The sequence below is a fragment of the Alosa sapidissima genome, chromosome 3, assembly GCF_018492685.1.
Source record: "Alosa sapidissima isolate fAloSap1 chromosome 3, fAloSap1.pri, whole genome shotgun sequence".
Lineage (NCBI taxonomy): Eukaryota > Metazoa > Chordata > Actinopteri > Clupeiformes > Clupeidae > Alosa > Alosa sapidissima.
The window spans coordinates 10,237,512-10,254,146 of record NC_055959.1 but is presented as its reverse complement, the minus strand read 5'-3'; positions in this window follow the sequence as shown (position 1 = coordinate 10,254,146).

Genomic DNA, 16,635 nt, shown 5'->3' with positions numbered 1-16,635 from the left:
TCTCATCTTGACTTTACATACAGTACTGAACAAATGGATGTTCGGTGAGTGATGAACCTGGAAGATATCTCATCATGAACATACACAGTGCTGCATCTATCCCTTCTACCCCATCCCATCTACACCTGCAGGTGCCATCTCATTTGTCAACATTACCACATAGGGTCACAGATAATCTGTTGGGATTATCGACTGAAAACAGTCTGAAAATATACTTTTAAATGGTGAATGAAACACCATATAGATGACAGCAAATAAAAAAAACACCAGAAGAGAACAAAGAGAGGAAGAAAAGAGAGAGATGTGTTGATGCTACATGAACTTGAGCCTGTACCAGTGAACCACCAATCAAAGACAAAACCGCTTTTGAAAATGGGTTAATGCTAATGTTTCCTAATAACTGACTCCAACATTTCCCATTTAAGATTTGGACAGTATCACTGATAGAATTTCTGCTTCACTTTATCAGAGCCCTTTTTTCCCATTCTCTGTATGCCATACTGTATTTTGGCAAGGGAGATGGTGTTGATGGAACAGAATCAAGTGACTTTAGTTCACTCCCACATATTTAGGGCTTTCTGTCTGCAACTGAGATCTCTCTGAACAGGGAGAAATTAAAGTCCATACGATTTGCAAGACGACAGCTCATATTGCCTGTCTCCCTGTGAAACTCATTATTACTCCTTAATTACTGACTTTGCCTCAAGGTGCAAAACATAAATAAGAAACACTCAGCTTCTTTGTACTGAGTACGCCTGCGCATAGATAAAGACCGGACAGTTATATGAGAGAAATATACTGTATAATCTCCATCAACAAGAATGAATGATTGACAGAGAGTAGTGGGAATGACAATCATTATAACTGCCTGAGGAAAGATGAGGAGATATTACAGATACATGGAAGATGGGAAGAGGGGACAGCAGAATGGATGTTGTGGAGAAATGTCTACTCAGGGTCCTCAGTGATTCTGACTCATGGCTGAGTCACTGCTCAAGCAGCAGCCGGTGCTTCAGTGTGCATGAATCTTTTACTGATCAAGAGATCTATTCTCTCACTGATCTATTCTCTCTTCATTTTTCTGCTCGGTCTGACTGTGGCTGTCTTCTGTCCTCTACATAGAAACGCTTTCTTTTAAACACTTGGAAGACATGACCTGCTGTATGTCACATGCTACATTGTATGCTCACATGCACACACACACACACACACACAATGCAGAGGCTCAGTGTATAGGTTAAGCTGTGTTGGTTGTAATGTCAAATGCAGGAATTTCATTTTACTCTACCCTTGAAAAAGGGCAGACCAATCCAGTTCACTTCTATATGTGTAGCATTTTAAAAGCATTTCTACAAAGCTGATTTCCTCTAATAGAAGGCTGAATTTGGGATGATTTGCAATTGCTGAAGTAGCAGAGACTGTGATACAAGGGACATGCAGCGAGAACAGCTCTAAGAGGATTTAGAAGACCTGAGCACAGCGGAGTATTCCAAGTACGTGGTTTAGTGAGAAACCTGGGTAAGTTAACTCAGAGTAAGTGGTAAACCTCCTACAACAAGAGCCCTATGGCATTGTTTTGCTAGGAGAATGAAGCCATACAGCTCTTCTAGGAGGTTTACCACTTACTCTTTTTTTTTTTACCGGTGTCGTGGTGTGAAAGCGGTAACAGAAAATTCACCCGGCGGTTTCGTGTAGACGTAGCCTTAGTTACCCAGGTTTGTCACTACTTGGAATAGCCCCCAGAGTTACTAATGTCGACATGAACTCTTTGTGGAGTTGGCGGGCTGCTGACCAAAGCGTTAGGATATGGAGTGAACCTGGGGCTGAGGTGGATTGTGTTACCATGGCTCACACAGAGCAGCCCGGCCGGCAAAATTAACAGGGAGAGGAGCCAAGAGGAAACGGCTCCACTAATATCAATAAATAATATTGATGATAATAATAATAATGAATTATTAATAATAATAATTGCCAATAAACAAGTCTGATATCCCCACTGGAATGGCTCTATTGTGGCTCCTAGTTAGATAACACACATCAAAAACAGTCTGAATGGAGACATGTTTTTCTACCTGCTGTAAAATGAGCATAAAAGGCTGACTCTCGCAGGTCTGTGCTCATTGTGCTATCACCAGCAAAGATAGTGGGATGAAACAACAACACACTAAGGAGTTTATGGCATGTAGCAAATGGTGAAGGACAACTTTGGTACAAAACATTCGCCTGGCCATGCCCACTAGAATCTCCTTTCAGTGAGATACTAGTCTGACGCATAACAATATAGGATTTATATGTATATATATTTCCCTCACACACCAGGGAGGAGGGGCCAAACAGTGACAAATGGGGATGACACCATAGTTTAGAAAAGTGGCTGTGGTTAATGGTAGCAGCAATGCCCCTGAAACATAAAACATTTCAATTTATGTACAACAAAGATAGGCCTACATACATTTTTTCCTGACTGCCGATGAAATTTATCAATTAGGAATCCTAATTGAAAGAGAGTGAGTCTGTTATATACCAGGCTAACAAAATTTAACTTATCTTGTTATATATGTGATGTTTAAATGTGTCAGATGCCATATTCTTGCCTGGTGTCTGTTTGGCAGTTTATATGATATTAAAGCCACATTTCATATTGTGTACAGCAGAAAACTGGTATCTACTCAAGCATAGTTCAATCAAGTGGGGTTCTGTGGGGATTACAGAGTTCAATATAGACTACTTGTAGGGTCCAGTCAGGAGTACACCCACCTGTTGTAATTCCCCTCCTGTTTTAACATCCCCACAAACAGAGGGAATTATGTAGCCTAGAAACCTAGATACCCTGGGTCTGGCTCGTCAGGCTAGGAATTATGGGTAATGCAGTGAGTTTCAGTATCTGTATCCAAGTATCAGTTTTTATCAAAACTGGTTCAATTTCAACATGTAATAAAATAGTTATCATTACTCTGAACAAACAGTAAATGTTTTGGCACAATCATGCAATTGGTTGTGAACTATTATCTGCTGTTTATTATGTCATCAATTATGCAAATGCATTTTTGTTGAATAATCTGACTTGATGTCTCAGCATTTTGAAAACAATGGCTCTAGGACTTGTCCTTCTGATGGGACTGACATGTTACAGTTTTTCCTCAGTTACTATGGATTCTTCAAATTGTCATTAAAGGAGATCAGATTCCAAAAATAATTCAGTGGAAATGCATGGATTCCAGTTTCTTCCAGTAGCAGCAACTGGAATCCATGCATTTCCACTGAATTATTTTTGGAATCTGATCCCTTATCATACCTGTTCATTTTTACTCGTCGCTCGACTTATCGTGACTAAATTCAAGATGGCTGCAAACGCTAAACTACTGTCTGTATAAATCGTCTTGTAAGTAAACTACCAGTGCTTTTTCAAAGTTCTCAATGTCTCGTTTTAAATGTCAAGGCCCTCGGAAGTCTACCAATGAAGTGTGGAGATACATTGAGCCTCGTAAATGGGTGTAAAACAGTGATTTATTTGCATGGCTAGCCCGATGCCGAAGCACCACTATTGAAAAAGCTGTTGGTAGCATCGGCTAACTAGCGCCAGATATTGGAGTGCAGGGGACAAGCCGAGATGGGCTATGAGACATACGTTCACACTCGGTATCATGTTTCAATACACTTTAAGTCAATATCACAACAGTAATTTCTCGATTTATACAAACTGCACTACACAGTGGATTACCTACAAAAGCCTATAGTTTTTTTCCCCCAAAAAGCTTAGTTTATATCTCAAAAACTTCTGAAGTGTCTGTTATGTCGACCAGTCATAAAAACTAGGTCTAATTCCAGACAATTCCTCAGTGGTTCCATGTTGGTGGAATGAGTTGCCCAGTGCTCTCCGTTCCTGTGGTAGTTTTGGGTCGTTTAAGAGGGGTCTAAAAAAATTTCTGTTCAACATGTACTTAATTGTTTAAGCGCTTATGTGTTATGGTTTGTATAATATTGTTTTATTTTCATTAGGCTGTTGATTAATTTGACATTATTGTTTATTAGTTATATTCACCTTAATGTAGTCTTACCATGTCATTGTTTTTATATTATTGATTGAATGGACATTATTGTTTTATTATTGCTTATCCCCTCATTTTCATTGCTTATCCCCTCATTTCATATTTTATTAGGCTATTGATTGAATTGATATTGTTGTTTATTATTACTATTCTCCTTATTATATTTGACCAACATTCTAATCTGTTCCCTGTTCAATTTTAAATATTATGTTGTTTTGTATTTGTGTGTCGCTTTGGACAAAGGCGTCTGCCAAATCCATAACCATAACCATAACCATAAAAGCAGATATTTATGCCAATGAATATGTCAGTGACATCAGAAAGCCATGTCCTTGTGCCATTGTTTATGAACAAGAGAGTCCAAATGCGTAACCATGTCAATATAATGATTTACTCTCTAAGTGTTATGGGTTGTCATTTTGATGACAATGATTAAAATTGCTTTTTTGTATGGATACAGTCACTGCCCTCTTTATTAGGTATACCTGGCTAGTCCCGGTATTGCACCTGTGTTTGCTTTCAAAACTAAATGTAATGTAATGTAAAAAAAAAAAAAACCTGCCTTAAAGGAGATTTTTCACTTAGATCTCCTGTTCCACCACATCCCAAAGGGGCTCTAGCTCAGTTATCTAGCTGATAACTGTGGAGGCCATTTGGGCACAGTGTGTGTGATGATTTGAGCATTGTGACATGGTGTTTTATCCTGCTGGATGTTGCCATGAGATGGTACACAATGGTACACACTGTCATAAAGGGATGGGTGGGTGAGTGGGTAGGTGGGGACTGAATCTACTGAATCTACAAGGCTCAGATAAGACCTGCGACTTGCTCATGTTGAAGCGAATGTCTCAGGTCACATGACCTTTCCTAGCCCTGAATGAACCTTGTGACACACACACATTCTCTCTCTCTTTCTCTTTCTCATACACACACACACACTCTCTCTCTCACACACACACACCCACACACACACACACAAACACACACACACACACACACACACACTTAATTTGAAACAAAAAGAGGATTACTAACACCACATGACTCTTTGAGACGTTGTAACACCTGCTCAGTGTTGCCAAAACGTCACTCTGTCTCTCCCTATAAGCCACAAGCCACAAAATTCACAATAACCACAACATACACAATATTCTGGCTATTAGCAATGCATGTGCACTAATATACTTGATGGTAATTTTGATACCACAGATGAATAGAGACCCAGTCAGACCAATACTATGAAAAATCAGGAAGATCTGAGGAAAATCTGGAGTTTTGCGCATCAAGAGAGACATCATGACTTCACCTGAAGATCCATCAGCTGCTCTGACTAGACAAGGAAATAGTTAGGGTTTAAGTATTCTTCCAGGCTGACAGGAGATGCCGTTGGTCATCCCATCTCACGGACTACACTGAATCAGAATCTGAGTACTAGAAGCATACTTTTAGTGTCAAAGTGAACCACAAATGAGAAATGCAGAACATTAAACCACATATTGGACATAATGCAGAACATTAAACCACATATTGGAATATTGGAACATTGGACATAATGCTCTATTCCACTTTCTCTCAGTCCTCCTTTTCATCATTTCATCAAATCTGCCACTGGGAAATGCACAAAATGTAAATGATTATACAATTGTTTCATCAAAGTTAGTCAGATTCAAATAAGCAGGTACATGACTAGATTTAACTGATTTTTTCATAAATTGTAAAAAATAGCTACACCACGACAATCAGAACAAGAGCTAGAAAACTGAAAATAATATATTTGGTCCATCCCCCTAAACTATTCAGAAACTATAATTTGGCCAAGAGGTTGGGATAATCCCATTGGTGTGCCACCTTTTCAGATTATCATCTGATTTAGAGGCATCAGGACATAAATCACATGTATATTTAAAAAAAGTTCTAAAGTACTCTCAAGTCCCCCTTTAAAAGACTTGAAGCCTTAAACACCAAACAATAGCACAAATCTGATTGAATCCAAATGAGCCTACTAATAACTGAGAGTAGTGCAGTAATTGTGTCTCTTTACCATGTGTATAATTTCTAAGCAAATCTGAATATAAAACCAAAACACATAAGAAATGTCTCTCAACAATTCTCAAATTGAACCCAATAAAGGAAATTAATCAAATGAAACAACATGGTTACATGCATAAAAGTGGCTTTGACTGTATTGATTTCTCACAGGGTGTGAAGAAAAGTTTACATACCACAGAGTACCAGTGATAAAAACAATAACAAAATAGCTCAAGGGGAAAAAGAAACAATAGACAAAAGAAAAAAGGAGTAGAGTCTGTAAAGGCTCTCCCTTTTTTACCACTGATTGGACCTGAAACAAAACACAGAGATAGACATATCTGGGCACAAGGTCCCAGTAGTACTTCCTAAGTTTCAGCTAACATTATTAAAAAGATTCCAATTGCAATACTGCTATGGGCAGTCACCAAATTAGTAAAAGCAATGAAATATAAATTCACATGATCTGTTATTCTTCATGGATACTTTTTTTTGTGTGCCTCATATCAAGACTTGTTTAATATACAGCAAAGCTAAATTATCTGACCCTTTTTTCCATACTGTTTAAAGCAGGCCTAAGGGGATGTTTTAAAGAACTTGGTTAGAACTTTAAACATATTTTATTTAATTGCATTACTGTTTCCAAAATAATTGTAAACAATGTAGCTTTTAAATTGTATAGTATGTATGTCATTATACCACATTATCATCTTGATACTGGTTTGCATAGCTGCAAAAACAGTTGTAAAAACCCTTTCCATGTCAACGATGAGAAAAAAACATGCTAACATGTTAATTATGCTAACCATGTGACTCAGCTAACTTAGCTAATCATTTTTAGCAGTTAGGCTAAATTGCTAATGGTGCTAACTATGCTAACAATGTTAATTATGCTAACTAGCTAGTGAAGACTTTTATTTTGAAACAGTTGAAGGCAGAGGATACAGCTGATGGGAGTCATAGTTGACTGACAGTTACAACAGTTGAACAGTTGGCAATAGTTGAACAGTTAAAAAGTTGGATAGTTTAAAGGGACTTTTATTTTGAAACAGTTGTGGGCATTAGTAGTCTTAACAGAGCCAGTTTGTATGCTTAAAGCCTGAGACAGAGTACGGTTTAAAAGTTAAATGTAGATAGTGTAATGGATGTTGATAGACAGAAAGTTGAATGGATGTAGATAGGCAGATTGTTTAATGGATGTTGATGGATAGTTTAATAGGTGGATGAGTGAATGGTTTGAAGAGGATGAATGGATAGAAAGTTGGATGGAATGTGCCTTATATCCTTGTAGAATGGAGAAACACAGAGAGTTGGCCTAGTTCAACAGAAAGCAGTTGATACAGTGGAATCAGCTGGAAGTTGATACAGGTGCAAATCAAGTTAATTAGCCCATTGTGATGTCATCAGCCTAATGTTTATGTGTATTGTGGTGAAATTTTGAGTAGTTTTTAATTAATAGTTTAAAAAGTATAAAAGTTACATACACAATACACATAAACATAAAGTTATATACACAAGCCCAGATGTCCTAAGTAAGACCTACGTAACATAGTTTGAATGAAGTTTCTACGTTAAACGGTTGAAGCTGCATTAACTGCGTTAGAAGAAGAAAAATAAGAAGAAGAAGAAGAAGAAGCCAAGGAAGAACAGTACAGTGCATTTTCATGCACTGTAACTAGAAAAGCATTTCCTGAAGGAAATACAGTGCATGAAAATGCAAAACATATGATGTAAAATATCATACAGAGTAAAAAAAACTATATTGGTTGCTAGGTAGATGAGGTTTAATATAGTTAGAATGACTGAACAGTTAAATAGGTGGATAGTTTAAATGGTTAAATTATTTGCTAGGTAGATGAGGTTTAATATAGTTGGAATGACTGAACAGTTAAATAGGTGGATAGTTTAAATGGTAAAATTATTTGCTAGGTAGATGAGGTTTAAAATAGTTGGAATGACTGAACAGTTAAATAGGTGGATAGTTTAAATGGTTAAATTATTTAGGTAGATAGTTGACGATAACTGACAGTTGGAATGGCTCTAATGCTAGCAGTTATGTTAACTATGTTAACAAAGATAATAATGTTAACCAAGTTACTTAACTTAGTTAATTTAGCTAATGTTTTCTAGCAGTTTTTTTTAAATGCTAATAATGTTAATGCTGTTAACTATGTTAACAATGCTAACTATGTGACTTAGCTAACTTAGCTAATAATTTATAGCAGTTATGCTAAAATACTAAGAATGTTAACATTCTAACCATGTGACCAGAGACGGTTGATAAAGCGAGACAATTCATAAGAGGGTAAATTCTGGCACGTTGTGACGTGGGGTTTGAAGCTGTCACGCCCATTTAGGAGTCTAGCGGGAGGTCCAGTGTCTATGTATTCCTATGGGAGAAATGAACATTTTCACGGAATATGACCAATCCCTTAGCCCTGCATTCAGCGATGTAAGTTTTGAACCCATTTTCTAGAAGCCACATGTCTCCCTAACATTCCGACCTCGAAATTGTATTTTCCAACAAAACAAATAAAGACAAAAATAGCTTTGTTCGTGATCTGTCACTGTCTCCTCAAAGCTCTGGTGCACAGCCACCTGTTCTCAGAGGCTCTAGACTCAGAGATGGTTGGTAAACTAACCTAACATATTTTTTGCTAGAACTAGTAGGCTACCACAAAGTTGCTGAATATATGTTATTTCAGGTTTGTTTGCAACAATATATAAGTTTAACCAAAGTTCTTAGCTGCTAGCTAGCTAGCGAACATTCCCATTCACTTTCCGTTTACTATGCTAACGTTAGCTAGCTAGCTAGCTAGCTCGGTTAACGGGGCAAAATGAAATTATTCATTCCGTGTCCGAAAGAGTGTTTCATTGGCATCACACACAAACAATGACTGTAAAATAGTATACAAAATTATATGCATATGTTATTATTGCTTATTCAGAGAAAAGTTTATGTTTTGACATGCCTATTTAGGAGTCGTTCCATTTCGTTCCATTGGTGAATCGTCTTATGATTCATCTTAGTTAACTATAGAATCTTTGATGTGACTTAGCTATCTTAGCTATTCATTTTTAGTAGTTATGCTAACAATGTTAACTATGCTAAAATGTTAACTATGATAACCATGTTACTTAGCTAACTTAGCTAATGTTTTCTAATAGTTTTGTCAAAAATGATAACTATGCTAACAATACTAACTAGCATGTTAACAATGTTAACTATGCTAACCATGTGACTTAGCTAACCTAGCTAATCATTTTTAGTAGTTATGCTAACTAGCATGCTAACAATGTTAAAATGCTAACTATGCTAATCATGTGACTTAGCTAACCTAGCTAATCATTTTTAGTAGTTATGCTAACTATGCTAACTAGCATGCTAACAATGTTAACATACTAACTATGCTAACCATGTGACTTCGCTAACCTAGCTAATCATTTTTAGTAGTTATGCTAACTATGCTAACTAGCATGCTAACATGTTAACTATGCTAACCATGTTACTTAGCTAACTTAGCTAATCATTTTTAGCAGTTTTGCTAAAAATGCTAACAATGTTAGCAATGTTAATATGTTAACTATGCTAACCATGCTAACTAGCTACAGTGGGTAGGAGTCATAGTTGATGACAAGTAACAGTTACAATGGCTGAACAGTTAAAAAGTTCAGTAGTTTAAAGGGTTAATTTGTTTAACAGTGAAATATTGTAGTGAGGACTTTTATTTTGAAACAGTTTTTTGCAGAGGAAGCAGTTGAACAGGATGTGTAGTCTTAATAGGGCCAGTTTGTAGATAGATAGATAGATAGATAGATAGATAGATAGATAGATAGATACTTTATTGATCCCCAGGAGAAATTCAAGGTCTCAGCAGCATACAGACAACACATACACATTCTTTAACAGCAGAAAAAGTAATTAAAGTATATAATATAAAAACACAACTAAGCAATAAGGACAGTAGAAGATAAAGAATATACTAAATATACTAAAATACAAATTATACTAACTAACACTTAATCTAAATCAATTCTAAAAACAGTATCCACATAGTGGTGATTAATCAATCAGAGGCGCTTGCAATGACAGGCAGGGACTGAGCCTGTGATTCTCTGTGCATAGTAAGGTAAGGTAAGGTGCTCTGTGTGAATGAGTGTCATGGTGATAGTGGTCATGGTGATAGTGCAAATGAGTAAGTCCAACAGTGCAACAATGCAGAAATAAAGTCTATATATCTATATATTTAATTATTTTAAGAAAAGGTATAAGTGTGCCCACAGTTCGGCTGTGGCATGGAGGGAGGGGTTATGCATATGTGCTAATGTGCTAATATAGCACGCAAACAGTGAGGCAGAAAGACAGTGGTAAAAGTGGCTAGTGGACAGACAGTATCCAAACATGGAGGGGGTGAAGAGGCAGACAGACTATGCAGAGAAGTCTATCTCTCCTCTTCCCTTAAGTGAAGTATTGAACAGTTCAATGGCCCTGGGGACAAATGACTTTCTCAGTCTGTCTGTTGTGCAAGGCAGTGAGCGAAGTCTCCAGCTGATCAGGCTCTTCTGCTTAACAATAGTGCTGAGGAGTGGGTGACACTCATTGTCCAAGATGTTGATCAGTTTGTTCAGGGTCCTTTTGTCAGATAGTGAAGTGATGCACTCCAGTTCAGCTCCCACTACAGAGCCAGCTTTCCTTACCAGCCTGTCAATTCGCCCCGCATCCTTCTTCCTTGTGCTTCCTCCCCAGCATACTACTGCATAGAAGAGGACGCTGGCAACAACAGACTGGTAGAACATCCTGAGGAGCTTGCTGCACACATTGAAGGGCCGCAGCCTCCTCAGGAAGTACAGCCTGCTCTGCCCTTTCTTGTAGAGTGTATCAGTGTTGGCTGACCAGTCCAGTTTATTGTCCAGGTGGAGACCCAGATACTTGTAGGTGCTTACCACCTCCACATTGACCCCATCAATGTGGACTGGTAACAGAGTGGGCTTAGACCTGCGGAAATCCACCACCATCTCCTTGGTCTTTGAAGTGTTGAGTTGAAGATGATTGAATTTGCACCATTGCCAAGTCCTCCACCAGGCTCCTGTACTCCTCCTCCTGCCCGTTCCTGATACACCCCACAATTGCAGTATCATCAGAAAACTTCTGCATGTGGCATGACTCGGTGTTGTAGCAGAAGTCAGATGTGTACAGGGTGAACAGGACTCAAGAGAGCACAGTTCCCTGTGGCGCTCCGGTGCTGCTGCTCGGTCAGGTAATCTGTAATCCAGGTTACCAGGTGAGTGTCCACACCCATCTGCAAGAGTTTGTCTCCCAATCTGAGGGGTTGGATGGTGTTAAAAGCACTTGAGAAATCAAAGAACATGATTCTCAAAGCACTTTTCCCCTTGTCTAGGTGGGAATGTGTCCTGTGTAGAAGATAAGTGATGGCATTGTCCACGCCCACTTTCTCCTGGTATGCAAACTGTAACGGGTCTAGTGCATGGTGTACCTGGGGTCTGAGCATACCTACTGTAAGACCAATCGCTCCATTGTCTTCATCACATGTGATATAAGAGCGACAGGTCTGTAATCATTAAGCTTACTAGGGTGTGGCTTCTTAGGGACAGGGGTGAGACATGATGTCTTCCACAGTGTTGGAACTTGTCCAAGGCGTAGGCTCAAATTGAAGATGTGCTTCAGTGGCTCCCCCAGTTCAGCAGCACATGGACACAGTCTGTCAGGCCCCGCTGTTTTATTGCTGCGCAATTTCTTTAGTTGGGCTGTCACTTAATCTGTTGTAATGGTGAGGTGTGTAAGGGGAGGGGAGGGGGAGGGGTGCATCTGGGATCTGTGTGTCTGATGGCTGTTGACTGAGGTCATTGTCACCTCATTGTTCGTCATCGCCATGTGGGGGAGGGGTGCAAAATCCAGTGATGGTGGGGGTACGATAGCCTGTGATGATGGAGGTGAGTGTTGCACTGGTATTGAGGGGGTGTGGGGGTGGGGGCTGGGGGATGGTGGACAGACCACCGCCATTGGAGCTGGAGCAGGGCAGTCAAACCTGTTGTAGAAGTGGTTCAACTGGTTCGCCCTGTCCAGGTCCCCCTCCACAGAGCTGCTGTTCTTCTTCAGGCCAGTGATAACCTTCATGCAGTCCCATGTCTCCTTCAAGTTGTTTTCCTGCAACTTCTGTTCCACCTTCCTTCTGTAGTCCTCCTTAGCCTCCTTCAGCTTGAATTTAAGTTCCCCTTGCACGCGCCTCAGCTCTGCCATGTCCCCCTCTCTGAACGCCATCTTTTTCCTGTTAAGAAGGGTCTTGACATTGCTGGTTATCCAAGGCTTGTTGTTGGGAAAGCAGCGTACAGTTCTGGTGGGAACAACAATGTCCATGCAGAAGTTCAGGTAGTCAGTTGTGCACTGTGTGACCTCCTCTAAATCCTCACCATTCTGTAACACACTCCAGTCAGTGCACTCGTAGCAGTCTCTCAGAGCCTCATCCGCTTCAGGTGTCCACTTCCTGAAGGTACGTGTGGCAACTGGTAGCCTCTGTACTTTGGGCTTGTACATTGGCTGGAGATGAATGAGGTTGTGGTCTGACTTTCCCAGTGGGGGGAGGGGGTTTGCACTGTATGCATCCCTCACGTTTGCATACATGAGGTCTATTGTCCTGTTTTTCCTTGTAGGGCAGTCAACATACTGGTAGAAATTTGTGAGTGTGGAATCCACTGTTATGTGATTGAAGTCGCCAGAGATCATCAGTGTGTTGGGTTGGTATTACGGTGTAATTGTAATTATTGGTGTAATTGTAATTATTGGTGTAATGGTATTTACCTTTCCCCCTCCCTGGAGCAAAGGTCATCATCGGACATGATGGAAAGCTAAGACAGCATGCCACTGTGTGCAGGCCCATGCAAAATCATTTGAAGTATTTGTTGTGTTTTACATGACCAATGCTATGGTAAACACTTATGCTTAGTGAAACTATTTTCTGTCTACCACAAATAAGTACAACCACACCAACGCTTCATTTTAAAGGGACACCAGGCAAGCCTGATGCTTTTTCTCTACGAAACTCCCCCTCGCTCGGTCTGAAGCTTTTTTTCTTTTCTTTGCGTCTTCCTTCAAGGGTTTTCGCTGCTTCTTCGCCGGCTCTGCCATTATACACACGTTTGCAACAATCTCTAGCGTTTCGTTAGCCTGCCTCTGTGCTGTAAACTGATCCTGCTTCGGTCGGCGGGTAGGATACACCGAACTTGCAAGTGGGATATTCTTCCTACAGGCAGTTGGGGCAGGCGAGAGAGCCTTCATTCGCCCCGTAATGAGTCATTTAACCATATACCGACTTACGAAGATGATTAATTAACACGAAAACGTTGCCTGGTGTCTCTTTAATGGCATACAATCTTGAGAAGGTCATGCTGACTTAGTATGTCAGCTGAAGTTGTCAGCAGTTTATATCAATTAACATGTAGCTTTTAATCAATATGTAGCTCTTACAATCCATTTGAGACATCAAAGAGTTACTTATTTGCCTGTAAAATGAATGAGATGAAGTTGTGCTGAAGATATCTCAGCACTGACTTGCAAATGAACTGATGAGGAAGGACATTCTTCAGATGCCCCAGGGTTAAGATCATGCCCTTTCAATATGAGGCATGAGGAGGATCAAACTGAACAAAGCAATTTGGTTGGGTTAGGGGAGGAGGGGCAGAACTGACCTTACATCCCGTTAAGGTTTAAGTAGAGGATGCACTAGAAGACAGAACAATGAGGTAAAATGAACAACCAGTTTCAGACCTAACATAATTATACAGAAATGAGAGTATAGTGCTTGTGTAATTGGGAAAGAATACATGCAAAATAAATAATAAGAATCATTTGATAGCCTGCTCACTTGTAGAATAGGCACTTGGGCAGCCGTGGCCCAGGCATGGCGCCAGGATTCCAGTTTTGGATGGGCCAGACCAATTGTGGGTGGGCCTTAAAAAAAACTTTATCAAATCACTGTTTAACCTAATGAAAATGACTGACTAATATACTGTTATATCATTTGTGCTTACATAATAGAGATTTGAATAGGTTGCTGCTCTTTAAATAGTTTGTTGCATTGTAAAAAGGACGGACGTACCTATCCTCGATCACTGTCCTTGGTTCTGACCAAATAAGAGCGCTTTGGAATCTCCATTACGCTCCATACCTGCTGGCTGTGCTTTAGCGCATCTCTCGAATAGACCTAAGGCCTATAGGCTGTAAAAGTGGGAATCTAATATTTCCCCCAAACATAGTTTAGTTCTGCTTGTATAACATGAGGTCGAATATTTAATTTGTTTTAGGTTTTCAACAATACAGATCAATCACACTGCCCGACAGTTTCAATCAATATGCAGGGCAGTTGAAAACATTCTGGGCTTAGCCCATAGAGTCTAATCGGTTTTCATAATTCCCATTTTGCCTGACTTGCTGCTCACTTTTCATAAATTAATCCACTGACTCAAGCCTCATTTGCACCACATTTATTGAATATTATGGACAATAATATTTTGACAATTAGAGGATGTAATGACATTTAGCTATCTTCACATTTTCTGTTTGCTATTAGAAACGAACTATATAGCCATCTAGCAGAGTGGCTTTTAAATAGCAATATGCATTATATGGTTTGTTATGCTTAGCTTAGGGAGAAGGGAACATTGAAGACTCACTAATTCGATTTTACAACTAGGCAAAGTAGGCCACCACTGTTTGGCCAGCTCCAGACTGTAGGCTAGAGGCTGATAACAAACCTGAACTTGTAGGCTAGTCTAAATGACGAGAACAGGATAACTCCACCACCACCTTGTTATTGAGGACTTCATGATTTCCTTGTAACGTAGGCCTATACCAAATATCAAATGCAAACAATGACATGCCCAACCTCGCGCGCGCACGTAGCCTACGTTCCAAATTATGTCTTATGGAAGGTAACGTTCATGTTAAATCTGCTGCATGAAGAAGAGTGAGTTCACCCGTGTCCGCTTGTATGTTAAATACGTCCATCTCATCTCAAAGTTTCAACGCGCGATCGGAATAATGGTTTCATATTTGTTAGCTGTACAAAATACATTCGGGGCTGAAGCCCTGGCAAATTCAGCTGGCGACTACCCTTCGAGCACAGAACTTGTTCATTGACAACGTCATCTGTCATGTAAAACATGCTCCAAGAGAGCTCATAAAGATCAATCACACCCATTAGGCCCTTTAATGCTAACCTGGCAATAGCCAGATGAATTTCGCTCCGCCTAGCTCCACTCATCCATCTGGAACCGATCCATTGAAGTGTTGCTTCAGAAGGCTGGGCCTAATCAAAAAATGCTTGCATATGATTGAATAAGCCACTTGTCCGTCATCTATTGACGTGCTACTTCAACCACTCACATCGAAGCCAACCCGTGACGCTAATAACAGACTCACAGTCGCTTCTACGCTATGTCACATCTATGAAACTCCCGCCCTGCTTCCTGATTGGCTAAACCATAAAGTTGGTTGGAGAAATCACTCTCAATGGAAGAGGTCCCAGATGGATGTGAGTGAAGCTAGGCGGAGCTAAGCGGAACGACATTCATCTGGCTAGGGTCAGGTTACTTTAATGCAACACAATATCAACAACGTTTGCTGCATTGCAAAAAAAAAGCATTTCAGAAGCCATTATTAAGCCATAGAGATGTGCTAGGTGTTATGGATCTCAGCTCTCCTTCATCTCCTGGTTGCAGCGATACAACGAGACCGTTTGTGCATGTTTAAGGTACCTAAACAACGACTGTTGCAGCACTGTCCTTTACTGGAAATGATTTTCACACTTTCGGATCATTTGGAGCTAGCCTAGCATACCGACAAGCTACCGACCCAGAACCTCACGTATCTGGCACTGCTGAACTTGCACAGAAACATCACCAGCTTTTTAAAATAGTTTTGAAAACTAAACATTTAGACTATTTTAGCACAGATGATGAGATTAGTTGCCGCCTTTTAATAATTCTTGACAAAATTAAAATATATTAAAAAAAAATTTTTTTTTAGGAAAAGTTTTGGGTGGGCCTGTTGAAAAGTGGGTGGGCCTAGGCCCGTCCAGGCCCACCCGTAGCGCCGTGCCTGTCGTGTCCTACTGGTTAGTACTTCGGACCTGTAACCGGAGGGTTGCCGGTTCGAACCCTGACCAGTAGGGATGGCTGAAGTGCCCTTGAGCAAGGAACCTAACCCCTCACTGCTCCCCGAGCTGCTGTTGATGCAGGCAGCTCACTGCGCTGGGATTAGTGTGTACTTCACCTCACTGTGTGCTGTGTGTGTTTCACTAATTCACGGATTGGGATAAATACAGAGACCAAAATTTCCCTCAAGAGTATATATACAGTATACTATACTAATAATGGTCAACATAGCAACTATGTTGTTGTTGGGTTCTCAGTGTATTTCTATGACATCAGTCACATCACAGTGTTTCATTTAGAGCATTTCAGAATTCTGTAAATGCATAATGGTTCATGCACTACAGCTTCGGTTGCCAGGGTAGTTACGTCAGAACACCTCCCTCGCGCA